Here is a 6,477-nt window from a genome sequence, read left to right on the forward strand (position 1 = left end):
TTACTCTTAATATTTATATCTATGTGAAGACTTGATAACTCTTTATCTATGATCCGTGAGATGTGATCATCAGTCTATCAACATAATAGTCTCTACGTTTTGATGTTATCCCAATTCACATTAAAGCTCGACTACGGATGTTTTAAGAATAGTGTTCTCATGTGTAATGGATTCTCACGATTAAGTCACACTTAACGTTCCATTCAATGAACTTACTATTCTAGGGACTCTATTATTATTTAACACGTAAACATAATAAGGAAAAGCCTTTATTTAATAAGTAAATTATCCAATACAAGTATCATGCAATTATAAATAATTGGCCTCTAGGGCTTACACCAACAGAGGCAATATTTAACTATCTCAAAAAATATTGGACCTTAACGCTCATTGAGGCAGCATTAACCATCCTAATATTTATTTACCAATAACAATGGCACATTAAAGTTATCGAGCCAACAACCATCTCAAAATAATTTACATAGGCAATACCAATTGGACTTAAGCATCGTCGAGACAACCATAACCAGATCAAAATAGCAATTTACATAAAGGTCATCGAAAACCAACATTTAACCATCCCAATGTTTATTGGACATATCGAAGAACCATCTAACCATCTTAGAATTTGTTGGACTTTAACGGTCATCGAGGAAACATATAACCATCCCCAATTTATTTTACCGATAACAATGAGACTTAAGGCAACACTTAACCATCCCAAGATATATAATTTACATAGCCAATAGCAATTTGACTTAAGTGTCGTCGATGCAACCATAACCATATCAAAATATCAATAGCACTTAAAGGTCAACGAGCCAACATTTATTGAACATATCGAGATAACATTTAACCATCTCAGAAAATATTGGACCTTAACAGTCATCGAGACAACACTAACCATCCTAATATTTATTTACCAATAACAATGGCACATAAAGTCATTGAGCCAACACGAAACCATTTCAAGATAATTTACATAAGCAATACCAATTGCCAATTGGACTTAAGCATAGTCAAGTCAACAATAACCATATCAAAATAGCAATTGTACTCAAAGGGCATCGAACCAACATTTAACCATCCCAATAATTATTGGACATATCGAGGAACCATCTAACCATCTTAGAATTTGTTGGCCTTTAACGGTCATCGAGGAAACAAATAACCATCCCCAATTTATTTTACCGATAACAATGGGACTTAAAAGTCACCGAGGCAACATTTAACTATCTCACGATAATTTACATAGCCAATAGCAATTTCACTTAAGCGTTATCGAGGCAACGATAACTATATCAAAATATCAATGACACTTAATGTCATCAAGCCAACATTAATTGAACATATTTAGACAACATATAACCATCTCAGAAATTATTGGACCTTCAAGGCAATATATAACCATCCCAAAATTTATTTACCAAAAACAATGGCACTTAAAAGTCTTCGAGACACCATTTAACCATCTCAAGATAATTTACATAGTCAGTAGCAATTGCACAGGGGTGTACATGGATTGGGCAAATCCGGTCAACCCGGTCAAACTCACCCAATCAAACCCAAAAAAGTGGGTTGGGTCGGGCAATTAGGTGGATATGGATTTCAAAAGTGAAAAACCCATTAAAAAAATCGGGTTCCAGGTAAAACCGGACCCAGCCCAAAAAACCCACTGACCCACCAGTGTATGTTTTCTTCAAATATTTTATATAAAAATAATAAAAGTTTTGTCATTTAATCGTTAAATATTTTTATAGTGAAAATAAGTTATACTACTTTTTAAGAAAATAAAAAGATTGAATAATTTTTATAAACAAATATGATAATTCATTGCACTGTTTTAAAAAAAATAATAAAAAGATTCGATAATTTTTATAAATAAATATGATAATTCATTGCACTATTTTTAAAAGTGAAATAAAGTTACGATATTTTTCAAGAAAATACAATGGGTGAGTTATTTAACTTATTTTTATGGAAAAATATGATGATTCTTCATTTAGATATTTAATATTAAAAAAATAGAAAAAATAATTTGGGTAATCCACGACCCATCCCAATCCAACCCGAAAATTAGTGGATTTACCCAACCCGACCCAATGTTGTAACGGGGGGTTATTTTACTTGACCCAATCCGGAATACCCTGTGTAGTTCGAGTTTTGGTTTTGGCTAAACCCAACCGAAACCGGCCCACGTAACCCTCGAGAAAACATAAAACCATCTCAATTAGACTTATGGGTCATTGAGGCAACATTTAACCATTTCAAAATTTATTGGACATATCGAGAAAATATTTAACCATCTCAATATGATTTACATAGCCAATAGCAATTGAACTTGAGCGTCGTCGAGGGAACCATAACCATATCAAAATATCAATTACACTAAAGGTCGTTGAGACAATATTTATTGAACATATAATGGAAGCAACATTTAACCATCTTAGAAATTATTGGACTTTAACGGTTGGTGAGGCAACATATAATCGTCCCAAAATTTATTTACCCATAACAATGGCACTTAAAAGTCGCAACATTTAACCATCTCAAGATAACTTACATAGTCAATAGCAATTGCACATAACCGTCATTGAGAAAACATACAATCATCTCAAAATAACAATTAAACTTATGCGTCATCGGACAACATTTAACCAATTCAAAATTTATTGGACATATCGAGAAAACATTTAACCATCTCAAAATGTATCCAACTTTAAGGGTCATCAAAACAAAATATAACAATCTCAAACTTAATAGGTCATCGAGAAAACATTTAACCATCTCTAAATTATATAGCCGGTAACAATTAGACTTAAACGTCATCGGGGCAATATATAACCACATCAAAATAACTTATATATCCAAGAACAATTGAATTAAGCTTCATCGAGGGCATGTATGACCATCTCATAATAGCATATTATAGCAATTGGACTTAAGAGTCATCATGGCAAAATTTGATCATCTCAAAAGTTATATAGTCTATAGGAATTGGACTTAAAGGATCATCGACGCAACTTTTAAACCATCTCAAAACTTATATAGCCAACAATTGGACCATAACATCTTCAAATCTGTCAATTTTAAAACTCAGTTGTATTCTTAGTTTCACAAGCCTGTATAAGCTACACATACATTACTAGTTCACTCAATCTTCGGGGTAACTTTCATATTCTATTATCAACGCAGGGTCCAATGTTCAAGATTTTTTTTGTGAACACAGCAAAAATATATTAATAGACTAGACACGGCTAACAAAGATGCAAAGACATAGGCTAAAAAGCCTTTGCCCAGTACAAATAAGAAACATAACTAACAAGGCACTAAGTGCCACCCGTTACCACAAACTGCTAAACCAAAAGGAAGAAAATAGCCAAAGCTACACAACTACTAAGCCACCTAATAGAAGGATAATATTGTTGTTTTGTAATTGTTCAAACCTAGTTTAGAAGTTAGTTTCATTTCAAGTTAGTTGGTTGTAACTAACTTGTTAGTTAGTAGTTGGTTAGTTGGTTACTTGTCTATCAAGTTAACCACCTATCTTTGTTTGCTATAAGTAGGAGTTAGAATAAAGTGTAGAATCACTCCTTGTAAACCATTTCACAATATTCACTAATCAATAAGAATCTCTTTTCTTTCTCCTAAATCTCCTTCCTCTTCTTCAATAACACAAAGTGTGTGCTTGTTCTCCAACAAATTGGTATCTAGAGCCTTTTGGTTCATTGTGTAGCATCACAAGATTCAGGTTCTTGGGTAAGATTGTCAACATTCAGAGGCAATGGCAAGTGGCAATGGTGGTTTACCCAATAATCTTCCAATTCTTCATGGAAAGTGATGACGGATCGTCACACTCTCTAATCCAGGCCCATTTTAGCAACATTAAATGCTTTTTAGTAGGTTTTTAACAATAAATATAAGAGAAATCTAATCATAAGCTTGATTACTTGTTTTGCAAGAAAACAGGAAAAATTGCAGGAAATTGCTGAGTTTCACTACGCTGGGGGCGTAGCCCATCACGCGCGGCGTAGCACTTGATCACGCGCGGCGTGAAGATGGCAGAGTTGAAGATCAGAGGCCTCTGAGTTGATCACGCGCCGCGTGATACCGTTACACGCGCGGCGTCGTTGAAGAAATTGCAACCACGCGCGGCGTAATAGATCTGGCGCGCGGCGTGGTTGCGTTCAGTATATATGGTTTCTGCATAATTCTGTTAAAGGGTTGGAAAATTCTGCAATATTCATCCATTCTCTGATTTTGGAAGCATCAAGATCCAGATCAAGGACTTCAAAGGATAGCTCCGAGCACCACAATAGCATGGATCATCAAGCCATGAAGTTGAAGCGAGGACGCGAAGCAAGCAACATGAGGAGCTGAGCTTCTTTTGGAGGTAGGATCTAGGATAATCTAGAATGTAGATGAATTATTTGTAATCTGCTATATGTAAGAATGTACTCTGTTCATGGTGTTGATTCAATGCAATTCTATGTTTAATGCTTTATAATCCTTCATTAGTGTTGTAATGATTTCGAGTTAAGTCACGTGCGAGAGTATTGATTTAATTTCTGAACTGAATTGCATTGAGCACTCGAGTGTTTCCGGTCGAGAGATTGAGACATAGAGTGTAGCGAACGATCGACGTGCTTTCATATCATTCGTTGTAGGTAGCTTCCGCCCGAGAGATCGGGGGAGTATCGACAACGAATAGAGTGGATTTTGACAAGAGATTGCGATTCACTAATTTGTTGATCTAGTTGTGAACACTTGAGTAGATTCCTATGATATAGTAGATTGCATGTGGTTTAGCTATAGACTAGGTGATTCCGATGATTCTACCTCGCTTTTCCATTATATCAAAGCACGTTTTCTAACAATTCATCACTCAACATACCCCCAATTTATGTGTATTTCTTGCATAATGTTTATGAACACTATTAGACTAGTTTAATCACACAATCCCTGTGGATCGATATTTTTATTACTACATGGTAATTCGTTCAAGGCGATAGTGTTCATATTTTCTGTGTTTTCCTTATTTTTCTGTTTTATATTTTTCTCCCGGAGCGTTCTACTTGTGTGTTTCTTTGTGCATGCGGAGAACAGGTCCCACGGAGCTACATTTCGATCCCGAAATTGAAAGGACAGCTCGCGCAATTCGGAAGGCAACAAGGGAAGCCCAAGCTTCAAGAGGAACAGCTTTGCCAAGGGATACACCGGACTGTCAAGGACAGACTTCAGCCACAATGGAAGAAGAGCAGGTTCCACCGGTTCCTCAACCGCCAAAGCGTACCCTTGGTGATTATGGGAGAAGAGACAATGACGCGTTGGCAAATCAAGGGTTTCAGCCGGCGAATCCTGTCTCATTCGACATCAAGAACACGGTCCTCTCCGCCCTAAAAGAAAATCCGTATTCAGGATCGGAAGCTCAATGCCCGAACCTACACTTGTCTCACTTCTATGAAGCTTGCGACTATACCGATCCACCGGGGGTGAGCGAATCGGACAAAAGACTGAGGTTATTCAAGCATTCTCTCACCGGCCGTGCTAAAGATTGGTTGGATACGATACCAGCCGGAACTATTGAGACTTGGAGACAATTGGAGCGGAAGTTCTTAGATCGTTACTTTCCAATTCACAAGTTTCTAGAAAGAAGGGCTGAAATTAGCAACTTCGAACAAGCGGATGGTGAAACGTTGTATGATGCTTGGGAGAGGTTCAAGGTTTGTCTTAAAAGGTGTCCGAATCACGGTTTCGATGGTCACAATCAGATGCAAATGTTTACCCAAGGTTTGAGGGCTCAAACGCGAATGATACTTGACGCATCAGCCGGTGGTTCGTTGAAGAACCGTGACGAAACTGAGGCAAGAGAGTTGGTGGAAAGCATGGCTCAAAACGAGTATAGAGCTACTAATGATAGAGGAGCCAAAAAGAAAGGCGGAGTGTTGGAATTGGATACTCAAACAGCACTGTTAGCACAGCAAAAGCTTATGACTAGTCAAATGGAAGCAATGATGAAGCTGCTGTCCAATCCACAAGTTCAATCTTCTCCAATAGGTAAAATTGACAATGTGCACTATGATTTTTGTTTGCAGGACCACCCAAATGGCGGATGCTTCCCGGAGGGTTCAGAGGAGGCTCGCTACTTAGCCAATTTCCGGAAGCCGTACAACAACAATAACAACGGGTCCGGGTGGGGGAACGGTATGCAAGGTCAAGGTGCACCGCAACAGCAGCAAAGGCCTCCATCAAGGATGGAAGAAACTCTAAATCAGTTCATGCTCATGACTCAAAGCAACTTTGAAGCTATGAAATCGAGTCAAGCAACCTATAAGAAGAACCATGAAGCTTCTATCAAGAATTTGGAAGTGCAAATGGGTCAGCTGTCAAGACAGTTTTCAATGTTACAAAATCAAGGAGGGTTCGGTGGAAACACTCATGATAATCCGAAAAATAAGACTTGCAATGGAATCACTT

General features: G+C 37.4%; 1 non-coding gene across 1 annotated transcript; it reads right to left on the reverse strand.

Moving 5' to 3' along the window:
* Nucleotides 1-5,649: 5,649 nt before the first annotated feature.
* On the reverse strand, nucleotides 5,650-5,755 carry LOC123912011. Its single transcript, XR_006810864.1, has one exon. It is a non-coding gene; the product is annotated as a small nucleolar RNA R71 (small nucleolar RNA).
* Between the last annotated feature and the right edge of the window lie 722 nt (nucleotides 5,756-6,477).

This window comes from Trifolium pratense, linkage group LG2, assembly GCF_020283565.1.
Source record: "Trifolium pratense cultivar HEN17-A07 linkage group LG2, ARS_RC_1.1, whole genome shotgun sequence".
Classification (NCBI taxonomy): domain Eukaryota; kingdom Viridiplantae; phylum Streptophyta; class Magnoliopsida; order Fabales; family Fabaceae; genus Trifolium; species Trifolium pratense.